Consider the following 26216-nt stretch of genomic DNA (forward strand, 5'->3'; position numbering starts at 1 on the left):
ACACCCCCAGCACGTCCCTGGAGGCTGTGAGGCTTTCTGGTCCAGCAGAGTTACCTGAGCCCAGCCAGAACCCCTGAGGGTACTGGAGTTGCTTTAAGCTGCAGAGGTGAACATGGCCTTGTGATCCTCTCACAGGAGAGAATTGAGGGAGAAAGGTGAATATTTCATCCCATAGGCCTTTTAAAAATGCAGTAGTAAAGCTGTGCTTTCTGCAAAAAAGCAAAGGGCTGGGTGGCTCCTGTAGCTCATGGCTGTGCTGCCAAAGGCTCGGGCTGGAGAAAACAGCTTTGGGCTGACCAAAGCTCTAAAAACCAACATTTCAGTGGGGTGGACTGCTCCAGGTCCCTGCTCAAACACTTTCCCCATCAGGGCATAAACATGACACTAGTCAAATTCTTGCTTCAGATGTCTCAGCATAACTGAGTAGGTTCCCATGGGTGGTGACTGCATGTAGTGGTGCTGGACAGCAAGTGCTTGCTCAGAAATATCTCTCAAGTGCTTTAATATTCTTCACTCCCTCCTATGACTTTTGGACAGTGCATGAGGTGTATAACAGTGTATTATTATTCCACTTGCTGATTTCTAGTGTCATACAGAACTATTCAAATTTTGTTTGATTTGCTATTTCTGAAAAGTGATGCGGTGGAACTTGTACTTGGCTTGCTTTGATTGCTTCAAGTGGAAGAGTCTATTAAAGGAGTATTTTTCAAGCCCAATCTTTGCTACAGCAGAGTATTTTATTTCATTCCCATCACAAGTGCTTGAGCAGGTCTCCTGGGGAGGTAGGCCTCTCCTCCTCATTACTGTGGAGGCATGTAAATGGAGAGTAGGGGTTTTATGAACTTCCTGCTCAGCAGTAGATTATTTAAAATCCAGAAAAAATGACCGCTGTGATATTTTGTGAAAAGAGAATCTGAAAAATGTACAAGAAAAAACTGAACTTCTTAAAGCATGAATGAACTTTACCAATAAGTGAATGGTGTTGGAAGCCTATTCTCTTTTGCTGTTCAGCTGTTTTAAATGCAAGCAATCTCAGTGCAGAGCTCTGTCTCACAGCCAGGGCATGCCTGCTAACCCAAACAGCAGTCTGGGACTCTTAGCTGTTTTGAGGCAATAAGGGGGGGATTTCATCTGAAAACAAAGTCATGTTTATTCATGAGAACAAGGTATTTTTTCCTGCAGTTTGGAGGATGATTGATATTGGAATGATTGTTTGTGACTATGATGTACTGCTCTACCTGCTGGCTTGCTGCTGGCTCCTGTGGCATTTGCCTTGCATTCACAGACATCTTGGCACTGGGGATAGCCCAGATCATCTACCAAATATCTCTAGTGAGAAGCATCCCATGAAGGAAAAACAAAAAAATCTTACTGGTGTTTTAGAATGCTAACTGTTGAGAGACTTCTTATTTTAAAAAGTTCGAATTATATGGTAATGGTTTAAATTTTACACTAAGTTCAAGGTGAAAAGTTTTCTGTTTGACATGACTGCTCCCATCTCTCTTGGCACTGATGTTAATATATTGCTGTTGACTTTTAGTGAAAAAATAACAATTTTGCATACATCTTCCACCTTAAAATGTATTGCAATCATAATTCACTTTACTTGGCAAAAGTCAGAATTTCAGTTACCCAGGGTTAAAATAGTGTTGGAGGAATTGGTGGATAAGGCAAAAGTTAAGCTGCTCATTCATCCAGAACTCCAGCCAGGCTCTAAACGAGCCATTCTTTATCTCTGTGTAGTTGAGATCACTTTCCTCCCTTTCCCCTTGTTTAGCTTTGTGTGCTTTCATCTGAGACTGAAATAAAAAGACCTAAATTCTGAAAAGATACATGTTGCGCTTTTTCAGAGACTCAATAGAACTGGAATAGTTAGGAGCATGTTTTGGGCGCTTATCCAAGCCCAAACAAATCTCTACATAGTCTGAGGAACAAGAATTGAATTGCTATTACAGAAACTGCTTTCACAGGTGAAAAAGAAAACAGCCAGCAAGTGAGATAGGCAGAGTAAAACAATTCTGCCTTTCCCAGCTGAATAACAAATAAGTTTTTTCAGCCTCTTGTTTTTTTCCTTTCCACTTCACTTGTAAAAGCTGTGGGTTTGGGAGCAATATACTTTAACTCAACTTAGGAAAAAAATAGTTAAGAAATATCAGATCACACAAGACAGTCCGCAGAGCAGCAGGGCAGAGAATGGAGCTGAATTTGTTGTTCAAAGCAATTCTACAAGCTAGTTTCTGATCTGGAAACTTGGTTCATTTTGCTGTATGCAGAAATGTTTCTTTACCCCAAGTCTGTATACGCTGTACAATCATGTACTCCTGGAGTGAATGACTTTTGGTGTGCACGTGCTTTCCATAATTCATTTAGAATTCTCTGCTCTCATTAATTTTCCAGTTTAAACACTCTGAACTTGGTCAAAGTTGTTTCAAATATTTAAATACAAATGTATAGAAAACAGTTGGCAGTTCTTACCACCCTTCCCCTTTTGTTATTGATGACTCTCTTAAACTCATCCAGCCTCTTTAGGGAGCATTTCCTCATTTTGGTAGAAGGACTCTGGCTGCTGCCTGACTTGAATGGAGGGTTTTGTAATTTGTGTCAGGAGAGAAAGTCTTGTCTTTGTGACATGCAAAACCGCATACAGAAAACCTCTAGAAGCCATTTCTGTTTAAAAGCTGTTTGCTGACACTGTGGAGAGGTGAATCTGCAAGTAGGGAATCCATGTGTGTGGTGGTGATTGCCCCCAATACCCTCCTCCTCCTCCTCTCAGGAGAGGCTCTTCCCTGAGCTGCTGCCTGAGCAGAGGGCAAAGCAGGATCCCTGCTTTTTTGGCCTCAAATTTGCATGTTTTTTGTCTAAGTGCCACATACTGCACCTTTAGTCTGTAGCTTTGAATATGCCATTTTAATGCTTAAGTTTCATGGGGTTTTTACGTTGCAAGAGGGGAGAATTGTTTCAGATTTATTTCCTCTGCCAGTGGCTCCTCTATATGGACATTCAGACCATGCAGGAGGAAAAATCTCACAGCAGTCAGTCTGCTGCTGATGGTTAAAGAGGCTTGGAAACATCATAAAGGTCAAAAATATCATAGCTATAAATGGAAGTGTTTAAAGTTGGAGAGCGATTTATGGAGAAGGACAGCATGAATTATCACTGGAACCATTCTTTTCCATTATTTCCCTAAATGACTCTTTTAGTAGTGTTGAAATCAAGATAATCAAGTTTGAAAATTAATGGGAAGGAACAGCAAATAATTAGGAACAATGCTATCAAGTAGGTAACTGCTCTGACTACTGGCATACCTGATTCTGTAGCTGCAGTGAATGTGACTACAGAATGAAAAGAGGAGTAGATAATCTAAACTTCCCATTCAGCTCCCCCCACCACTCTCCTCCCCCAAACTATCAGTGTTTGATTTTTTGTTTTGTTTATTTTATTATGAGTGAGTGACACTTAGAGAAGAGTACAAAGACTTTTGGTGATTTTTTTAAATTAAATTTGTGGTGTAAGCTTTGGATTGTGGCCTAGATGTTTCAGAGAATCCTGAGAGTCAGATGCCTATTCCTAATGGACTACCAAATTAATATAACTTTTTAGCACAGTTGTCTTTTGGGTTTTTTTGTCGTCGTTAGTGGGGGAAAAAAAATCACTGATGTGAGAAACTTTAGGAAGTTGTATAGGGTTTAAAGCGTTGTAGTCTTGAATGCATGTTTCACTCTGGATCAAGTGTCCTGTGTCTGTGAACCATGAGGCTTTTTTTTTTTCCACTTATTTTTCCATTTTTTAAAGAGCTGTTCCTATCTTGGGCCTCTGCCCTCGATTGTGCTGCCATTTTTTAACTTTGTTAGAAACACTCTCAGTCCAATTGGATTATTAGTGTAAATGGCAACTGGCTGGGGAATCTTTTCAGCCTTTTGAGTGCTCTGAAAGGAAATCTTTCATGGCCCTTTGTATCTCACACAACTCACAAATTGTAGTGCAGCCTGCTGCAAGTTGTGTGTAACATTGGCCTGTGATCTAAATTGGCTTAGGAATGCAGTGAGGATTCACAGGCAGTGCAGGGGAGTCTGAGAGAAGCCTCCATCCCTGTGCATGGTGTTGTGCTCTGGCTGCAGTGCAGTGTCCCCTGCAGGCTCTGTCACCCTGCTGGGGACACAGAAAAGTGCCAGCCACACTTATTTCCACACAAACCAGGGACGCACATGAATGCAGCAGAGCTAGACTGAACTTGCAGCAAATTCTGGATCTGCTTCTTCCCATCTTAACTTTAGTTCTTCAAATAACTTAATTTTTTTATGCTGATGACACTGTTTTCTTTATCACCATAAATCATTGTTTTATGCTGATGACACTGTATTTCTCTATCACCATTAATCATCTATAATGCTTGAGAAGGAAATGTTAATGAAGAATACAATTTATTAAATGTCACCCAGTGGGTGGGCTAAAAGGTGAATTAACTGCAAACCTTATTATAAACAGGGCCAAAATAAAATAATGACCTAAACAGACTTGCAGATCTGGTGTGGGAGGTACTGGAAGAGGTGAGCAGGACAGGGTCAGTGCCTGGGACAGCAAGGAAGGGCTCTGCAGAGTGGGACAGCCCAGCAGAGTGGGGAGGAGTTTGTTTGGAAAAGCAAGGGCTTCCCTTGCTGTGTACAGTGTGCTTCATTCAGGAAACCCCACCTGGCACTGCTTTGGGAAGGCACAGCAGAAGCAGGAATTGGAACTGAACTCTCCTCCCCCTAAGGCTCCCTGCTCTTTGGAAGCACAGGGTACCCTCTGATATTTCCCTTGTCTAATCACAGAATAACCAACTCTGCAAGTCAAGGAGAGGGATTTGAATGGCAGAAATACTGACAAAACAAATACCTCAAGCCATAACTATTACTTGTTTTAAATCTTAATTCAGCTCAATCTTAGATTGGCTAGTTTGTCTCTGCTATAAACTTTAAAGACATGGTAGTTACCTGCCATTTTAGAGATTGCTTCTATACCCTGTCCACTTGTAGCCTGCTTGTTTCCCAGAAGGCACAGATTTCTTTTTAGATTTTAATTTTAAATTTTTGCCACATTTTGATTATGGCAATATTAAATGGGGTCAGTGCTCAGTCAACTGTTAAATAAATTGCAAATTCTACAAAACACAGCCAGCAGAGTCATTACTAACTGTAATGCTGAAACTTCAAGCAAAATTACATCTGGCTACAATGCTATTCAGATGCATAAATTATACAGCCTCTGATTATCTTAAGGAAAATTCAGCTATTAAACTTATTTTATGGGCACAAAACAAGGGGAACTGCCAAAAGGAATCTGTGCATCCTAAAAGTCATGAGAAGAAAAATAATTGGCAAACCTTTTCCGCCTGCAGTTTTATGGAATGTTCTCTCTCCCTCCTGATGTTCAATCAGCCTCCACCACTGGCACAGAGGAAATCACAGTGTCAGAACTGGTGGGGGAGCACAGCCTGTGTAGCTGTGGAACAGCAGGTGGGTCCAGCATTCCAAATGTGACCCCAAATATCCCTCACCTTTCATGGGGACCCAGAGGGGTGAATCTCCAGGGGAGAAAATTGTAATTCAATGCAGAAAACAATAAGGATGCTTGATAGTGGGGTGTTGAGTGTGCTGCAGAACTCCTGAGAGCTTCCCTGGAGCACACGAGGAGCAGCCCCCTGCATGTGCCAGCAGGTCAGATCTCTGACTCGTGTGGGGAAGGATGAAGAGCACAGCCAGGAGTGGCTGATGGCACAAAAACCCAAATGACATTAGATCACACACCACAGCTGTGCCAGAAACCCCTCAGACTCAGGGGGATGGCATATTGCTTCTTTCCTTGTCCTCACACACCCAATTTTATTTCAGTATTGCCAGTGTTAAATTCAGAATTACCTTTGAAGAATAGTGAGTACGTTACTTAAAACAGTCCTGTCACCAGATTTCCTGAGTTGCTTCAATGTGTTTTAAACCATTCTTATATTTGACAAGTAATTGCCAAAGTAGGTTATATGCCACTGACCTTTATCAAAGTCTGATTTTTTCCAAGCCTTGTCTCAGAGTTCCGTCCTGTAAAGACATTCAGGGAAGATAATTGCTCCCTAAACTAATTGCCTTCTCTGCTGTTCTTTTCTGGACTTCTGCAAGACAGAGGAAATTTTGCTATTATTTGTTCTTTGAATAGGTCTGAGCTCCTCAGACTGGAGATAAGAGAAGGTACCCGAGTTCTGTTTTTATTCCTTTCTTCTTTCTTGCAACAAGAATTATTAGTCAGGTGCATTGCTGCTTTCTTTCTAGAGTATTTCTATGCAGAATTTGTAGAGAAAATCCTAATTTTATCGTCCAGTATGTGGTTTTATATCAAATATAAATATGGCTAACAGGAATAATGGATAGTGCCTATGAGTACATGAGGGATTATTGCATTTCTGTTCCTAACATTATGCAACCTGAATCTGGTTTTTCCTCACTGATTAATCATAACTATTGAGTATTTCAACATATATTGATCTTTGAGACATAGTTGATCTATGAGGAAGGGAAGATTAATCTTGTTTTAACAAAGCTCTTCTGTTTAATTCAGCTCTGGATAGGTTGTGAGTGATACACTTGGTGGCACAGTTTTAGTCAAGCCACGAGCCACTCCTTGGCTGAGGGATATTGATGGCTGCTAAATATGAACAAAATTATTAATGGCACTGCAGCGTACCAGGGTTTCATGTAAATGTTGGTGTCAGGACAGAGATAATTCCTGTGGTGTTGCAAAAGGAGTTGATTTTTTAAATACGAACATTGAAGGAGGCTCTGTCCCTCCTGTGAGTGGTGTGCAGTGTGGCTATGCTAGAAAAAGGAGAATACTAGTCTCTGAAAATAGAAATACACTGAAGGAAAAAATATAGACGAGAACTTTCATTTCTGACAGAGGGAGAATGTCTCATGTATGAGCAGATTAAAACAAAAAGCAGTAATTGTAAGATTTCTCAGCCACTTCACCTCACTCTTTGTGAGGGTTTCTTCACTCCCTTTGAAAGATATTCAGTATATAGCATTCCTTATGACCTTTATTTACTTATTTTCCAGTATTAAGCTGAAATTATTCCACAGAGATAACTCCTGACCTAGTGTTTTGTACTGCTATAGCTGACAGCCCTTTTACTTGGAGATTTTAAAGTTAGTGGAGCTGCACTGCAGACTTTCACTCTGTGTGTGTATGAATGTGAGTTGCAATCTTTTAGGAAAAAATAAACATTTTGAAATTAGGAAGCTATTTAGAAGCACAAATATGTTTGGGGTTTTTAAAAATGCAGTTAAAATGCATAAACATCTTCTGTGTATTTCCTGTAGTTTCCTATCTTCACTTTTGTGACCTGTAACAGAAGTTTAAAAGGAAATTAGAAAAAATATTTCTCTCAATTAAGCGATTAAAAAAAAGTCCAAAAAACAACTATTGCAAATTCTGTAAGCAGTGGATTGTAATCCAATTTTTTACTCCCCCTTCTGGTTGTGGTTTTAAGGAATGCATAGACATGGAAAGCAGGACTAAGATTGTCATTTTGCTATCTGAAAACGTTTTAACATCTATTTCTAACTGTGAAATGTGTAATCTAGGGAGCATATAATTTCTTCTATTAAGATGCTGTGTGTATATAATTTAAAATAACAATGCAAGCAGATATGCCAGTGTTGTGGTGTTTTTCATTTCAAGCAGTTTAAAAAGAGAACAGTTTCTGTTTGCTTGGGATTGCAATCTGGTAGTCCTCCTCACATGGAGCAATGGTTTATTACTTAAATGTTCCTGCCCAGATCAATGTGTTTACTGAAGACACAGAGTATGGGTCAGGCAAGTGAAGTCACAGGGCCAGCACACTAAAGGCTTATTAGCAATGTCAGGTCACTAAACAATGCAATCAGAAAGTTGTTTATTGTAAAATGTCACTTTCACAAGAAATGCATAAAATTCCTCCAGTGTAGCACGAGATGCAAGAGCATAAACTAACCAGGTTTTGTAAAGCAAATTAAAGCCCTTCCATCTGTGTATGCAGAGGTGGATTTCAGTGGGAATCCTTGGCACTACAATGATTTTTAATTTTTTTCTGAGGGGGAGCTGTGGATTTGTCCATCCTCTCTGCAGACATTGATTTTTTTTAAGAGCTGTGTGTGCTCCCATGTCCTTACAGGTGTGGGAATGACTTGGGCACAGCTGTGCCAGCTGTGGATTGGCCCAGGAAAGCCTCATTTATTGGAGACTTACATTATTAGAAGTGTGCTCTTTGATCCATTAGGGAAGCCACCATCAGCCTGGGAGTGCCAGTGATGCTGAGGAGTTTATATGTTCTGAGAGCCCAATAAACACCATCTACTTCACTGACAGAGTGCAGCAGTTTTAGATGCCTGGTTGCTTTCCCAGATTTTGTTGCCTTTCTAATTAAATCAGATTTGGGGATTTGAAATTTAATTGGTGTGAAATACACAATAAAATTCTGTAAGTAGTTGAAGACTGGCAAAGCCTGGCCATGTATTTAACTAGCATGGGAAGTCAGAGGAGCCTGACTACAAGGCTCTCTGCAAACACTTCTAATGCTGTTTTCTATCACTTTTTATTCTGTAAGTGACTTGTGTTCTGAAGTGAGATATGACTTCCCTTCCTGTAGTGTTGCATGAAATGAGATGACAGCAGCATCACATCCTCAAATTTAACTACCATCATCACCATTGAAAAGGAAAAATTGCATGGCCCATAAAGGCATCCTAAAGCTGGTTGCTTTAGGACAAAAGATGACAGCTGGAAAGTGAACTGATCTCCTAAAGAATATAAACCATGTATTCAAAAATAAGAGTAAGAGGTATTTTTGGATAGTAGCACTACTTTGTGTTTGTTTCAGAATGAGCAAGAAATTGGAAACTAGAGATCAAATCTACCGGCTCCATTGACATCGTGGCTGTCTGTTAAATGGAAGGAAGACAGGCCTTCAGGTATGCCAGAAAGAATAACTGAGGAAGTAAATTATGTGACAACAATATCACTTAGGAAAGGATAAAGATGAACATCTCTGATCACAGTGTAAGAGGTATGACATTGTGAAAATGGCAGCTATAAACCAAAGAGGTCTAAGAAGGGCAAGCAGTGTTTCAGATAAAAGTGTAAAACAAGGGTTACTTGCAGTGTAAGGAGAATGAGACACTGAATAGCTGCTGCCTTGGGCAGAGGGGCAGAACTGTTGAACAAATAAGTAGATGAAACCCTCAGTTTCTTATAAATATTTCTCTGTCTTACAGTTAAAATGACCTCTTTGTGAGCTTTTAAAAGATGCAATGGAGCCCATCATTTAGAAAATTTTCCACAATGCCAAAATTCATGTGGAGTTTCTTGGTTATTGCCATTTTGCAATGCCTCATTTCAGGGCCATAAAACTCCAATATAACTAGACAAACCATTGCTGTGACACGTGACAAAGCTGGCATTCACCAACAACACAATATTGTATGCATTTAATTAAAATACACTGCTTGCACATTGGGCTGAAATCAAAAGAGGTGCCCACACATGGATCACAGAATGAAGCATGGCCATGGTTAGGGCACAAGGAAATAGGTAATGGCTGTGGCAGTGCAGCCTGTGTCAGTGCAATGCAGGAGCTAATGCATATGCTTAATGCAGAACAGTTTTAAAGATTGTTGGGGTATTGAATTCAGACCACCTTCCTATCCTTTTGAAAGCATTTTTCTTATTTCATACCTCCATAATCCTGTTAAATATGTATAGATTGTGCTCAGGTTATAAGGTGTAATGATTTTTACATGTATAAAAATATGTTGACTAGTGCCTAAATGCTGGACTCCATGGCTGTCAGTGCCTATTGTATATAATTTTCCCAGACACACAGCTAGCCTTAGGCTGTGAAGGTAGGAGCTCTGTGTCAGAAAGACTTTGACAAAAGATATATAGCTTTTAATTTGCCCATGGAACAGAGGGAGCAGATTTATGACCTAAAATATAAGGCTGAGAATTGGCTGTATACTTTCAGCTAATGGGTATAGAAATGAGGAGATTCACAATGGCTACTCCATGCACAGGCTGCCTTTTTTGCATGTTGAATAAATAGTCAAGAAAAATTTACAGGGCTATAATTTCAAACAAAAATCAGGCAAGTGGTAGACCAGTGAATGCATCTTCTATCTCTTCTTGGACTTAGAGTACCTTGTAAAACTGTAATTCTAGCCTTCTTTACTTGATTACTTTGTTTGCATTCATATCAGGCTAGATTATTAACATTTCTTTGTTGGCTATTTTTCATTAAGGGCCTTTGCAGACATTAAAGAGGCTCACAAAATTGTGCAACTCTCAATACCAGTTCCACAGGTAGTAAAAACTCCTGTCAACTTTATCTGAATGAAGTTTCAGTGATTTACACTGGCTGAGGATTTGGCCTGCAGAATTGATCCTGGATTGTGAGAGAGGAACTCTGATGGTGTCCTCTGTTCTTAACTCCTTTGACAAAGATAGCTTTAGAAAATCATTTTGATTTTGTGGATTTATTCTTTGTCCTGGCTGTCAGAAGACATAGCAGTTTAAGATCAAAGGGGAAGAGATTTGAAGATGAAACATCTTTGAACTGAAAACTTCCTGCAGCCCCATAAATTCCAGCAGAGATCACTAAATCAAGTGCAATGATCAGCTGATTTGTGTTAATGATGCACTGACTGAAACCTTCGAGGTGCTGTGAGCTCTGTCCCTCTGCCAAAAGTGATGGAGCCCTGTCAGGGGTCCCAGCCAGGGGTGCCTGGAGCAGCCTTGCAGAGGCTCCTCAGGGTGCTGGGCACGAGCAGGACGGGGGGAGCCCACAGCCAGAGAGATCCCAGTGGCACAGAGCTCTGGGCTCTGTCACCAGCACACCTCACAGGAGCCTGGTGGTGACTCTGAGCTCATCCCTGTGCCTGCATCAAGGGGTGGATCTGGTTTTGGGTGTGGCCAGGAGAGCGCATCCATGGGACACAGATGCATCAGCCCTTTAGCAGGTGCCCCAGGCATGGTGGCTGGGGCTGAGGGATCTTTGAGGGATAAAGAGTTTTTGAGGGACTAAAGGGTCTTTGAAGGACCACAGGGTCTTTGAGTGACTAAAGGGTTTTAATGGTCCCTTTCCTTTCCATGATTCCATGTGAATCTGCAGTGACACAGACCAAACAACCATAGCTCATAATGGCTCTTGAGGCCTTGTTCTCTGCTCCTTTATCTTTGCTTGTTAAACACACTATGGGATGGCAACTCTGCCTCATCTTAAAGAATTTCCGGAGGTTAATAATCCTAAGACTTGGAAATTGGTTATGTTTTGCTCATCAGCTTTCACCAGGTGAATCTGCTGATGGGATGTCCTGGCGAAGTGTCCTCCACCCAAGCTGTCACTGCCAGGCTGGAGGGAGTCCTGGGCTCCAGGAGTGATGGATTTTTCCTTGGAAGCAGTTCTGAGGAATAGCTGCTGTAAGGGAACACCTGCAAAAGACAGAGACACAAGGACTTGCTTTATTCTTTAATTCTTCACACATTTAAGAACATGAAAACAATAGGTTAGAAAAAAAAAAAAACTCTGGAAGGATTATTCTGATATAATCCCTATTTATTCTTTTGTTTCTACATGTAATATTAGTATTTGCATGCTAATTAGTGATTAGAACTGAATTTTAGGAATAAATTTGTTTTTCTCACAAAATTTATTTTGGGAAGTACACTTTCTACTACATTCATTTTTTTATAGACAGGCAATCTACTTAAGCCTACCTACCAGAGGATAACATAAAGATGTTATTTGAAAATAAATTACTGCCTCAAGTAGCTTCTGTAGTGTATTTGCAAAATGCCAATTCTAGAAGGGCAGTGGAATTATTAACTTAAGATAAATGGCCAGAGATGATATAATTATGAATTCTGTGAGAAGACCTTGTCAGAAGAAAGATATAGATTGGATTTTTTTTTTGCTTTGTTAGCATAATCCATATGAAAAAAAGAATTGAGACATCACAATGACAATGATTCATACTTTCTGTGACTTTCAATGATTTGATTATAGTTTATGGGGGTTTATTTAATTATTTTCTTACCAATAGAGGCTTGGATATTCTTTGTAACTCACTAGATTTTAACAAATGCTGCATTTGCTGAACTGCACAACTGAACTACATTTTCTAAAGTGAAAACAAAAACAAAATAAAATGGTTCTTCCTGCATTTAAAAGTGATACAACCCTGGAGCAAATGGCAGCTTTCCAGTAAAATCATCTTGGGATTTTGATAGAAGAAAATGAAAATTCTAGTACTCTAGTACCTGGGATAATGATGCACAACTATGTACAACACTCTTAAAGAGCTGGAGGTCAGGTTTGGTGGCATTGCCTCATATGCTTTTAAGCAGACACTTTATGACTGTAAGCCAGATGGTTTTGAAATTACTGCATAAAGTCCCTCTAACTTTGGCTAATTTGTAGTGGTGGTTTCTAAAGTCTGATTTCCTTGTTCAGATGGAAATTTTCTAAACTCTCTTTTAAAGTTAGAATTTCCTTTTTTGCTGTTGTCTTCATATTCTGGCAGTTTCTAAATGGTGGGCTCAGGGTCAGGGATGGCAGGTTCTGGGAGTGAAGGAGAAGTTTGTTTCTGTTGAAAGATTTTAGAGACTAAGCACTCTAAATGAAAAATGGTGGCATTTAAGTCAAACTCTTCTCTTATTTCTTTCCAGCTTGTTTCTGCTTTGCATTTTAGCATTGAATGAATGCAAAGAAATATAACTTTGTGCATGTATGGGAAATCTTTTATTCTTGCTTTTGATTGTTGTTATGCATTCCAAGCTCTCACACTGATACTCATTTGATTAGTAGGCATAAAAGTTGTCCAGGGCCCAAAGAAACATTAAAACTTGTGGCTGTTACTGCTCTCAGGAGACAGATAAATGCCAATGTCAGTCAGCAATTAAATATGCAAAAGATTTCTTGCATGTGCTAGAAACTTGATGTTACAATTAAAAAAAGGGGAAATCTTATAGATAGAGCAGAATAACAGAAAAAGTATGGAGATCACATCAAACTCAGAAATTAATGAAGTAATTTTTGAATGAAGGAGCTTCTCAGACTGTAATGAAAATTCTATGTAAGATTAGCACTAATCAGTGAGCATCTGAGTTCTCAGTCCAGCTAAAAACTGCCCTGCAAACCTGTGTGCCTCTATGAACCTTGCCCATGGCACCCCAGTTTCATCAATTTTTAATTTTTTTTTTCCATCTGCACACACTCTCTAAGTTCTGCTTCAAACCTGGTGGCACAGAGGCAGCCTTGGTGACAGGGACTTCAGCTTGTGAAGGCTGACAGCAAAGCTCAGGTGCTTCAGGAGCATTCCTGTCCCCAGCCATGCCCTGGAGAACAGAGCTGTTTCTGGTGTGGCACCTTGAGCCACTACCAGCCACTCATTCCTGCACGTGATGCCTTAGGATTTCAGCTTTTCTATTTTTCATATATTTCCAACCCTGAAGCTCTTTGGTGTATAACTCTAAACTCCATATCCAGTGTGAGCTGCTGCTTCCACATTTTGGGCAGACACAGCAATTCTTCTCCAGGCCTGGGAGTCAAGGACACCTCACTGCCTCGGAGATGGAAACGGAAGTGACTTGGGGGAAGAAAGCTTGGGGTAAATGACTTTATTACCTGAACCTGTAATTGGAAAATTAACCTCCAATATGCAGAAGAACCAAACTTATAAAAGTGTGAAAACCCATGACTTGCTGTCCATTTTTGGGTGTAACCCCTAAGGAGGGCTTTGTCTGCCCAAAATGTAACTGAAGAACTGCTTTTTATTCCCTTAATTTTGTCTGACCTCTGTTTTTGGTTAGTCCCAAAAGGCATCACAGGAACAAGCCCTTTGGTCCCACACAGCCCCTGGGGAAGCTGCTCCCCAAGGAGTGTCCCACCCCTTCCCAGCACTTCTGCTTCCTGATGGCACCTACAGTTCTTGTGCAAGGGCTCAGGAAAAATGAACAGACCCTCACAGGGGTTTCTTTGGGGAAAAATTGCTTTTACTGCACTGCAGCTCTTCAGCTATCATCATATATTCATGTATGTTCTTCCCCTTTGTCAGAAGAGAGAAAAATTTTCTAGGATTCATTTAAGAGCTCTTGAAAATCCTTAGGAAAATGAATGAGCAACTTCCATCCCAGTGGGAGGGGGGGGTTTCATTGGAATTGGCAGCTTCTAAACATAAAATACACACAGGGACACCCGGAGTCACTCTTTGGGGTCTGGTGTGTCAGGATGGTGGAGGGGAATCAAGATTTGCTTACTCTTCCTACCTATACATTTCCTTCCCATTCAGGAAATGCTGGCATGGCCCCTCTGTGCCATTCTGTCGAGAGGCAAGAAGATATTTTTAATAGCACTGTCGCTTTTCAACCAATCCAGTGACAGATACGAGTGAATAATATAAATTCTCTAGCCATTCCTTGGCATTTATTTCAATGTAAGTGTATTTTTTTTTCAAGTAGAAAACCCAATAGTAATTTATCAAGGGACAAATCATTTTTTCTGGGCAGTGGAGTCTGCAAAATCCCCATTTTTAAAGCACTAAATCTCCTTCCTTTGACAGGAGTAAGAAAGCATTAAAAGCTTTGATTTAGCTGGATCATACAAAATAGTTTCTCATAATTATCCTTTTGGATGATATATGCTTGTCTTTTTTCCCCTTCTTATTAAACCTGAGGTTTCCATTTTTCATCCAGCTGTATTACTAAATTAAATTGCCTTTTGTTGTATTCAAGTTAAGCACTTTGCCGAAAGCTTTCCTTGTTCAGGGAAATAACATTTACCCAACGTGCTCCCTGTTTTATTGTTTAAATTTACTGTTTGCAATTTTTTGGTTTGCTAAACAATTGGAGGTTATTGTTTGTTTTAATAGGAATAATGAATCAGTGGAATTTAGTGTTTTATCTTAGAGTACAGTATCCAGGGCAGGGGGAGGGGAAAAACTCCCAAGGAATTCTTATTTTGAATTGAAATGTAAATTGCCAACATGACAGAAAAGGGTTCTTGCGTGTCCAGCTTTAGAAACTTTTCATTTTTATTGTTGCATGAAAAGGAACTCTAGTTGGCTGTGGAAGAATACCATGGGGAATATAGTCACACTCATTGACAAAATAATAGAAAATAGTTTAATATGCCACTTTCCTTGGACAGTTTGCATCTGCACATTAAAAAATTGCTGTGAAAGCCAGAGGCAGCTTCAGACAGAGTTTTAATTCTGTTCTTGCAAGGAGAAAGCTGAAATTTGGACTAAATGGACTAAATGATAGAAAAATCTATACCAAAATATAATAAAAGACTACCCATGATCACCATAGCAAAATAAGTTCCTCGTTGAAAGATTTATGAGATGCTGTTCAAGAAACTACCCAAAGAAATTAATTCAGAGTTCGCTGTTTGTCATGTACTGAATTCTCAAGGAGCATGGGATGGGTGGAGCAGCCTCCCTGCCTGCTGTCCCCTTCTTGCTCAGGAGATTTCAGATCCTGCCCCATGTCACTCATTGCTTGTCCCTTGCCCTGTTGCTGGGAAGGTCCCTGTGCTGGAGGTGGCTTTACCTGGGCAGTTCCAGCCAGGCTTTGTAGCCATGGTGGCCAGAACAGAGCCTGTAACAGCCCACACAGCTCTCTTGAACACTGGCTCAAAGTTAACAATGGTGTGCATTATACAAGGCCTGATTAATATGGAATTGAAGGTGGTAAAGTGAGCCAGTGCAGCTTTATGAAAAACAGAATGTGATAAACTGTGTGATGGGCTTTTGAGGAAATTCTAAATGTCATCATACAACCATCCCTGGTAGAGATCCATCTGTGGGGTTGGGTTCTGTGCTGTGGAATTATCACTGATAATTAAAGTGGTGGAAGATCAGCATGATGCTCCAGTGGGTCTGGTGGGGAAGAGATTCTGAATGTCATCAGGCTTTCCTGGTGTGATCAGGTGAAGGAGGAACTGGCTTCTGTGGAGAGGCTGGAGCAGAGTAATGAGAAGGATCAGAGAGCTGGAAAAGAAAGCACAGAAATCCATATAAAACAGGAAACAGGATTTAAAACTGCACCTACAGAGATTTGCTTTGGCACAGCAGGATGCCAGCAGGTACATATGAAGGTTGTGGCACTTCTCTGAGGTGTTTTTAAAACCAAGATACAGATTACCCTGACTTGGAATAAGAGGAATGGAATAGGTGACTTCTGAAAGTCATGTGCAGCTTCCATGATAAAAGGATTGGCGAGAGCATGTGCAGCAATGGCAGGAGAGAGAAAACCCTGAGGGAAAGGGGAAACATGTTTGTATAAATGGGGAACCCCCAAAAAACGATTAAGGCACAGGTAACTGGCACACTGAAGGAGATCTTCAAACCAGATGTTAGACACTCAGAGGATGCAGGTACAGGCAGCAGAGCTGGCTCACAAATTGTGCATTTGCAAGGTGTTATTGAAGTGGATCAGGAAGTAAATGAGAAGACTGAAGAAATTCAGGAGTGCCAAAAGATTTGTGGGTGTGTGAATGTGGAGCATGAATTTTGGCTTGTTGTACAGGAAGTTATGGTTGTGGTGGCCTGTGTAAGCCCTTAAAATCTATGAATGTGTGATTTCCAAGAAAACTGAAAATATCATCTAAAAGGCTCTGTTTGCCCTTTGTAGCCTTCATAATAAATTGAAAAGACTGTCATTTAGAGAGAGGCTTTTTCTTCTTCAGCATATACTCTCACTTTTCCCTGGTTTTCATTTAAACCCTGCTGCTATTAACAGATGCTTCTTGTCTTGATCATTTCAGGCACAGCATTAGTTTGTTGCCAAACTGATCATATTATTTATTTATTTATTTAATAGTATATTTTCTTTTAATTTGTTTCTTCCCCTGCAGTGCTTCCTATAAAATGCCTTGGAAGAGAATGCAAGACTTTGTAATAAAACACTGCAGGAAAGATTTGGCCTCCTGTATAAGTTACCCAGTAGCTTTTTTTGCACTGTTTCTAATATTCTTGTGATTTTAGTGTTAATTATTGGGAAGTATCAGAAAGGTGGAGCTTCACCTCCCAGCAGCTAAATGTTATAAAAGGCTTCTTAAGGCTTGTGAGGAAAGCACAGACCTGTGAGTCAGGGAAAGATGAAAATTTCATAACAAACCACTTTGATTTTGTTGCTTTGAAGTCACAATTTTTTTTTTATCTTTTGTATCTCAGGTTTTACAGATCATTTAGATCCTAGTGTTGATAATAATTAGGAAAGTGTGGGCACTTAATTTGTTTTAGGATTGCTGCCAGCACTGTGTGGATATTTGATGTGCTAAAGGTGCACACATTGTTACAGGTAGTGAATACTAAAATTTATCTCATAGATGCTCTGATTATAATTAGTATTCCTTCCTTTTGCTAAGGCTTTGGGCCATAAAAGTCTTGTACATTCTTTCCTAAGTTAATGTGTTTTGGCTTTTCTTTCTGGGAAAAAACCCACAAAAACACTCCAGCTCAAATATTACCAAAATGGAATTAGTGCTGCTCTAGACATATGCACATGCACTACTGATTATGTCCTGATACTAGATTAATCAAATATTAATAAACTAATAAAGAATGCCAGATCTACATAACTGTCAAATTTCCTTCTGGATTAACAGTATTTCTCATTGAATTATCTCTGGATCTGTCTGACAGCCCAAAGCTGGTTATTAGTTTCTGAGTATTCTGAAATATCAGCAAAAAGGCAGTATGAAAGTAACAGTTTTCTTATTGAAGTATGCTGCATGAAACATCTACCTGGCTTCCAGGCTCTTAAAATAAACACATGTTTTGCTGGATTTGGGCTATAATTTTCATCCAGCTTTCAGATAGGAAACTCTGACTTGTTTCCGAAAAGTAGTCCAGAGTTCTTGTATGATTCTGTTAATTAGGTGGTTGGTTTAGATTAGTTCTGTTAGTAAAAACATTTAATTATTAATCAGAACTATGGGAGAAAACCTTACCTACTAGCTCTGTTAGAGTATTTTGCTAAGCTTCCCAAACTGTCCTTCAGTTTGGAATATAAATTGGGCAAGACTAGAGGGGTGTGAGACCCTTGAGGTTGTGTTGAGGTTCTCAACGCGCCGATGTGTTGTCAGCCATGTGGCAAAACGACAGGGGAAGGACAAATTGCCACTTTGCTTGTATGGGTAGGAAGGTTTGGTAGCAATCAGAGGATTGGATGGATGAGAAAATGCAAGGAGAAAACATTCCTGTTCCATTTACTATTATATGCAAGGCACTCTGTTCTCAAGCGAGGCATCTCAGACCCTGAGGGGTTTGTCACACACAGAGGCTCTGTAGCCTTGGGCTTTCCTGGGAGGATCTGCTCCTTGGGCTCTCCAAGGGATGTGTCAAACCCATCTAAAAACCACTGAGAGCCTCCAAGTAGGGCAGACACAGAAAAACTGAGGAACCAAGTGATTCTACCAGTGAAGTGTAAATTGCAATGCGCAGAATTTTATTTGAGGGGTTTATTAACTTGAGGGGTTGGTTGCTCTGTGTTCTACAAAATGTACTTTAATTTTCTTTTGGAAGACTTAAGAGGAGATATTCTAGGCCCTACAGAACCAATGGCATTCCTTGTCTCAGGTGAAATTCTGTCAGGTTTCCACTATCTGTACTGTTTTAAAATAAAACTTATATTTTCCATAATTTTTACTCATCTTAATGTATTTCCACTGTTGAAAAAGAAAGGGAACAAAACCCCAAATATCTCCCCTGCTCCACCCTGTCCCCCCAAAAAAAATCCAAAATAACAAATGTCTCCAGAGTCCCTGAGTGAAATTCTACAAATGTAATAATATTTAGGTTATACATATCCATGTAGTGGATACAATAGCTGACAATGTCAGGCAAAGACTGAGAACTGTCACACTCACTTTTATTTTTAATGAAATTATGCTCATCTGCACTCTATTAGGGAGTATGTAAATTGATTCAAATTCAGACTTTTTAAAGTGCATCTAAGAGATGACCAAAAATCAATTCCAAGCACAGTAGAACTACAAGGCAATGCAGATATTTATTGTCATGAAAGCAATTTCTGGCTCCTTTGTATCCCCTAGGTATAAGCTGAGGGCTTCATTCATTGCCTGCTGGGATTTAAAGAGAACCACAAATGTTTCTGTTATTCACTGACCCTGTAATTTAAATAGAAAAATCACTATGCAATATCACTGCTTGGCAGTCTTTTATCTAATTATTCAGGCCAATTCTTTTCTGTAACAGAGGAGGTTGAACTGATAAATAAAGGCAGGTCAAGTTGGAACTTCAAGAGACATTAATAAAGTTATTTATTCTAGTGGCTCTTCATGCCAACAGAGAGCCAAGCAGTATGGGGGACAATTCTGAAATTCTGAAAGTTTCAGAGAGGCAGCAGCTCACCCCAGCTCCTGTCATCAGGAGCTGCTGGGAAAGGGAATCCGAAGATGGTAGACTGAGTCAAGAAAAGACAAAAGTTTCCTGGGATTCAGGGAGGGAGACAGCATTTTCCCATGTGTTGCACTGTGGCTGTGTGTTCTGGACTCTGTTTTATTAATGCAGTATCATATAACTTGCCACAAACGTGGGAATTTGGTTGTGTGCTCTGGAACCTCAGTCATGTTCAAATTTCTGATCTGTATGAAGCTTCTCCAATACAGGAGTAATCTTTTGGATACTTTTGCAGGCAGAAGCTTCATGAGTGGCCACCCTTTCCTCTGGCAATCTCTGGCAGTTCTGGGCCTGAACCCACCTTTCCACAGCACTGTAGTGCAAGCTTCATTTCCTTCTGATAAATAAACTTTTTCCCTATGTCTGAAGAGAATATTCTTATAATGGGCAGTGTTAATCAAGTCTCAGAGAATTGAGCTGGCACACGTCCCTGTGCTGCTCTGCAGAGCGTGGTGAGTGACAGGGGTTACTGCTCCAGACTTAGCCAGAAGCAATCTGGAAACTTCAGTCAGATTAAAAAAAAAATCCTTCAGATTCAAAAAATTCCTTACAGGAACTACTGAGTGCTTCCAAAGTGGCATGTGGGCAAACCAAAAACATGTTAGCAGTTGTTATTTTTGATGTTGGAATGGGAGGGTCAGCGTGTTCATTACCTTTAAAATCAGTCTTTTTGCAGTGTGACCAGATTTATGATAAATACGAAAGGAGAGGAATTCTCAAGTTTATTCTGAAGTCTATTGTGAGGCTGTGATGGAAAATTAATATATAGAGCCAGTTGCTATATATATATATATATATATATATATATATATACACATATATCTGTGTCAAGGCTTTCATTTATTCAACCTTCTGAGGACATGCTTAAGTCCATTTCTAATCCTAACACACTTGGGCTTAATTCTAAGTCTTACTGTACAGAAAAGTGACTAAAACTTGTTGAGTGCTTAAATGTTCTACTGACACATTTGGGTTTAATAATTAGGGATTAAACTCCTGGTTTTGAGCTGTTTTGCTCAAAACAGTGGAGGTCTCACTGCCTGACCCCCACTTTCACAGCAGCATCCTCCCCTGGATCAGTGCCCAGCCCTCCCAGGCTCCTCCTGGGGTGATTTTTCCACCTGCTGCTGGAGATCCAAGTGAAGGTGTGGCATGGTTTGAGGAGCTGTCATTTCAGTCTGAGCAAACACCTGAAAGTTAAACTTTGTTCAATTAATACTTTAATAGAAAGCTGTTTCTAATGTCTGCAGGTGAGGTAGCCAGAGCCTGCCCCCTCGGAGCTGCACTGATATTTCAGAGCCGTTTAAGAATGCAGAAATCAAGAGCAAGGACTGAATATTCACAGTTGTCAATTGACTGCCTTAGCACATGGTTTTATTATTGAATTAAAAATACTCTGTCAGGCACAACTGGCTCCAACAAATGCCAAAAGGAGTTCTTGAGATGAATAATAAAGTCTGCAAGATGAGGTAAGGTACATTAATTGGTAAAAGAAAATCATACTCTTGTTAGAACTGCTATAGACTGTAATGAAATATCAAGGCCAAGACTGAAAAGGTGTTTTTTAAAATTAAATTCTTATAAGATAGGCTCATTTAAAAGAGACTTTGGTGAACATCAACTTCCATGTTCTCACAAACATGGCGAGGGTTTCAGGCAATCAATTCTTCCCAGGTGCATTGACTCGACTTCTCACTTTCATGGCCAACAGGAAAAAATAGTTTTATTGACATTGTTGTGGGGGAACTCATCTGGATATTAATAATAACAATACTATCTGATAGCCAACTAAACACCGAAAAACCACAACTGATATTGAACATTGTCTTTATACCCACATTGAAATTCTGATAATGTGTGTTTTCTTATATACACCTGCATACCTTGAAGGTGATAAGAGGGCATTTGCTTATTCACAGGCTCCCATTAAAATCAATGGGATTTTGATTATGCAAGTAATTATACATGAAATTTTCATTAACAGAAAATGGGCTGTTATGTCTGGATTTCATTTCCATTGTGTGTGCTTTTGGTGATTTGTGTGCATCCAGAAAGGAATGGATCTTTTATTTCCCAGACTTGTTAGAGGTGAGGCACAGGAGGGATAACAGCAAGTGCTGCTGTGTGCCTCGTCTCCAGCTGGGGCTTTGGTCTGGCTGAGCAAGGGTTAAGTTTGTGTCTGCAGTGTCACTCTCTGAAGGGCTGTGCTGCTTTGGAGGTCAGGGCAGAACTTTTTCCTGTTACTGTTAATAATTGCAACCTGCCTACAACAAAATCCTCTCTTCATCTCTTCCCTCTCAGACGTTTCACACTATCTATAATTTTTTTTTTTTTGCATTCCTGCAAAAGAGGCACAGGTACAGCCACTCCATCAGGCTGTGACTTCAGCTGCTTGGCAAAGGGCTGCTCTTTGGCAGTGAAGATGGATTCAGTCCATCTATTTTCAAAGTAAATTCTGGCTATCAAAGAACAGCTTTGCCATCTATCAGCAAAGTAGATTTATCTATTTAAATTTCTCCTTTTTTCTTTCTTAAGAAGCAGTATCTGGGACTATGGCTGCTATGATTCCTCAGCTGGTTCATTCTGTGGAGTCACCTTTAGCCAAGCAAATGTGTAATAAAATTGCAGTATTTAAAGCAATTATTTATTGGTTGACACAGAGAAATTATCTGGGTGTTTGCTCATGTAGCAGTACATTCACTGGCCCTCATAAGACACTCCCAAGACTAAATATTGTCTGTAGAATGAGAGAACAGCTCTCATGTCTGAAATCAGGACAAGATAGTTAAAAAAATGAAATTAATAAAATTTAAATATAAAAATCCAGAAGGTAATTTTTACATGAATTCCAGTCAGTGTATTCCATTGGGTAATATCCTGAAAATAGTAACCTTTTCATGTCAATGATTCAGTTCTGAAGATGCATATTCTTTCTCATCATGTTTCCCTTTCAGTTTAATAGTGGTGCCTAGGAGAAGAAAGGGAGCTGGGATATGCGGGGAATATTTCTCTTAAACAGATTTATAGTGGATTCTAACACTAAAAAAAGTGTGATAGTACTGATTATATATTAGTAGACTTAATGAATTCAAGAGGCTTTGAATGGAAAAGCCTCTTCCATTCCAAGACATTTCCTGGATCCTGTTAGGTTTTGTTAACATGACTGTATGCATATACTACAACATTTGAAAGAAAATTACTAAAAAAAAAAGTTAAAAAAAATTAAAAATATCAAGGTTCTTTACATCTATAATCCTGTATTAACATTAAACTGACAAAAAGATCTGTACCCAATCTATTACCAATGCAGTGCTGTTGTAAATTCAGGTAAATCTGACCAGTACATTACCCAAATAGTAAAGTGTGGATGTGTAAAAAGCAGTGGCTGCTGTAATTTCTGTCTCTTCTGTTCAGGCACTGCTTCCTGCAGAAGATCTTACTAAAGTACCAACTGAGAATTTGCATGCTCTGACTAGCAGAGGATCCAAATAATTTAGGTGATCCTCAGCCCTGCTCGTTCTGAGCTGCTCTCTGGCCCCTGATCCCGAGGCTCTCTCTGGCTGCCAGTGGGGATTGTTTGTCCCAGTGCTGCACCTTATGGGGCAGCACATGCAGCCAGGAGCACTCAGCCCAGAGCATCTCTCAGACTTGCAAATGTGGAGGCCTCTCCTGGGGACAATCTTCAGCCTTTGTGACATTATAAGATCCCCCAAGGATGCTTGGGAATTTTTTGTACCTCTCTGCATCTTCGTGTTTGCTCTGTAAAGCTGGATGAACACCAAGCTCCTCTATCCTTAATCTTTATGGGATAGACTTCTAATAAGGTGAGGAAGTTTCTCCTGAATTGCAATAATTGCCAGAGCCAAGTTGAAAGCAGAGTCTTGTGTAGTGTCTGATTTGCTTACCTTTCTTATCTGTTTCAGCACAGGGAATATAAATTTTATACTCCTAACAAATGACCAAGTCTGAGAGCACATAGTATTGTGCTAGGTGCATTCCTATTGTTCAGCAATGTAAAATGTGCTTTTAGGAGACTTTTCTGGAAACACTGTACTTTGTTGTTGTTCTGTTTTCTTAATTTTTTAAAGCTTTATTTTCAGAGCACCACACTTTTAAATGTGAGTAAGGTCCCTAATGTCTTTTATTGCAGAAATAAATTTGTTCCAGTTATCTTCTGCACCTTTTTTGTCACTAAAGACTTGATCCTTCAAAGTAGGAGTTGTTTTTTCTCTGTTTTAGCAGTGTCTGATATGAGAGGATGACAGATAATTTACGACTCCAAACTAACAGGAGTCACTGTTGGGGGGGATTTTGGGATTTTGTGAACCCTATAAAAATCCATTCACAGCCATGTGTTTCACAGATTTGGATAGATACTTCTGTGACATCTACACAATTCAGTAAAATGGAGAACGTGTGTTTGGCCAGCAGAACTTTCTCCAGATTATATATCACAGCAGTCAATGTTGCAAGAGCTCTGTAAAGGTAATTGATAGTTTTAGACCTTACCAAAATTCATCCTGTTGGGTTTTTTATAGAAGGCTGGGGAATCCAGCTGCTCTGTACCTTGGCTAGTCCTGTAACATATTGTCACTATTCTTGCCTCCAGCAAAGGCAAGTTGAAAGAAAGGTAGATCATCCATCCAGCCTGTGGAACAGAAGAGAAATTGCAATGTGAATTTTGCCTCTTCAGTAGATCTGTCTTGCTTCTGAATTTTTCTTTTTTTTCTTTTTTTTTCTTTTCTATATTCACTTCTTTAATCCAAAGGAGAAAAAACAAATCCAGTAAAGATAATTAAACAAAAGGCAAAAAGCCCTTAGGAGTGGTCCCTGCCCTGTGGAATTGGAGCTAGTCAGTGTGGTGTGCATCCAAAAATGATACAGAGGCAGTTTTTTACTGGGCCAGGCTATTTACAAGAAGTAAAGCCTGAAATGAGTTATGGGAGTCATTTCCTCACGTATAGAAGTGAATTTTATCACATCTCTCTCCAACTTTATGTCTTCTACTTTATCACTAGAGTTCCTGCTGGCTTATAGCCACTGTCCCATTTTAATAAAGTAAGGAGAGAAGGCCTAATCTGGAAAATGCTTTAAGCCCATATTTAATTTTAAGGCTGCTGAAGAGTTGATGGCATGGTGGAGATGTTCATGTTCACATAAAATGTACCATGCATGTGTTTAAAGGCTTAGTTGGACTCTTCCCAAAGGGAGTTGCTGAAGTCCTGTGCAAGTGTTTCGAGTCACACTTCTGAACATAAATGAAAGTTTCTCAGGGAGTTCAGAAACCTTGGGTAAAATACAGCATGATTCTCATTTGTCACATTTGAATTTGACAATATGTCCTAGAAAGGAGGTGATAGTGCACAAGAGAGCTCTGTTGCATGTTTGCTGCAAAAATTGGGCCATTTTCTTAAAGGTGGTGGAAGAAAAACATGATCTGTTGGATACTTCAGGAGATGGATGGAAACCCTGAACGAGGTGTACATTTTGAAGCAAAGCAAATTTTCTTGAAAATCAGAGTGGGGAAAATTGTCTCTTCTACTTTTCTAGTTTGATAAATCAGCATTTGGGAGTGTAAGCTGTGCTTTCTTTGGTGTTAACAACAGTGCATCTCTGTGTATACTGAAGAACAAACTGAATATTTCTTAGCAGCTTCTAGGATGTTTTTGCTTGATCATTTTTGCCTTTCTTCCTGCACCATGGTTCAGAGGGACTGTGAGAAAATCAGAGAGTAAACCTACTTTTTTATATGCTCCATCTTGGTATTTTGAGGGCCAAATAATTTCTCATCCTGTTTTGTAGTAATGTTCGTGCATGAGTGATACTTGGATTTATCTTTCTGTTGGACTCATTTGTGAATTCATTGTAATAAAGCATAATACAGTTTTGATGGTTTTGGAAGCAGAAAACCTGGCTGCTGAAATCACAGAAATACTCAGTTGATCCAGTTGTCCCCTGCTCTGCCCCCTCATAATCTGCCAGAAATAATGTGGATTTCCATTTTGCTTATGGAGGGTACTGAGCTACAATTTTTTTATAAGTGACATGAAAACATTCTAGAAATGAAATAAATACAGTGTGACTGTGTAGTATAACCCCATCTGAAACAATTAGTTTGAATTAAGCTGTGATTCAATCTAGTTAATATTACAGATTATGCCTTTTGAAATTGCATAGATTTGTAACTGCTGTCCTATTCTTAACGTAGATAAGTGAATTGCTCTTTAAAATACCATGTAGACTTTTAATTCTTTATTGATACAGCTAGAACTCTGAATTCCTTTTAGAATATATGCTGCAGTGTTGTAAAATGTGATCCTTCCACACATTGCATTGAATTTCATGGCAATTTAAATCCACTGAGGGTATTGCTGAAATAATTTGATGTAGATATTTTTTCCAGTATAAACTGTCAGACTGATCTTTGTTATCTTAAATTCTAAATAATCATTTGTAAATGGTTTAATGGTGATTTGTGAATACTAATAATCAAAAGTTGAGGACTTAAATGAACACAGTTCTTGTTTCTTTTCTTTCTTCTCAGAATTGACTTTTTCCAGGAATGTATGCCATCATCAGTTCTTTAAAGGAAATCCCTGAGAAAATTATGTTTGAATGTTAACACAGAAACATTAATTCTGTGAATAAATGGAGGGAATCTTTTGAGGGAAAATTCTGATGGATATGGTGACAGCAAACATTTAAATTTGGCTCAGTGCTATTTGTGCATCT

This window comes from Lonchura striata, chromosome 16, assembly GCF_046129695.1.
Source record: "Lonchura striata isolate bLonStr1 chromosome 16, bLonStr1.mat, whole genome shotgun sequence".
NCBI classification, from domain to species: domain Eukaryota; kingdom Metazoa; phylum Chordata; class Aves; order Passeriformes; family Estrildidae; genus Lonchura; species Lonchura striata.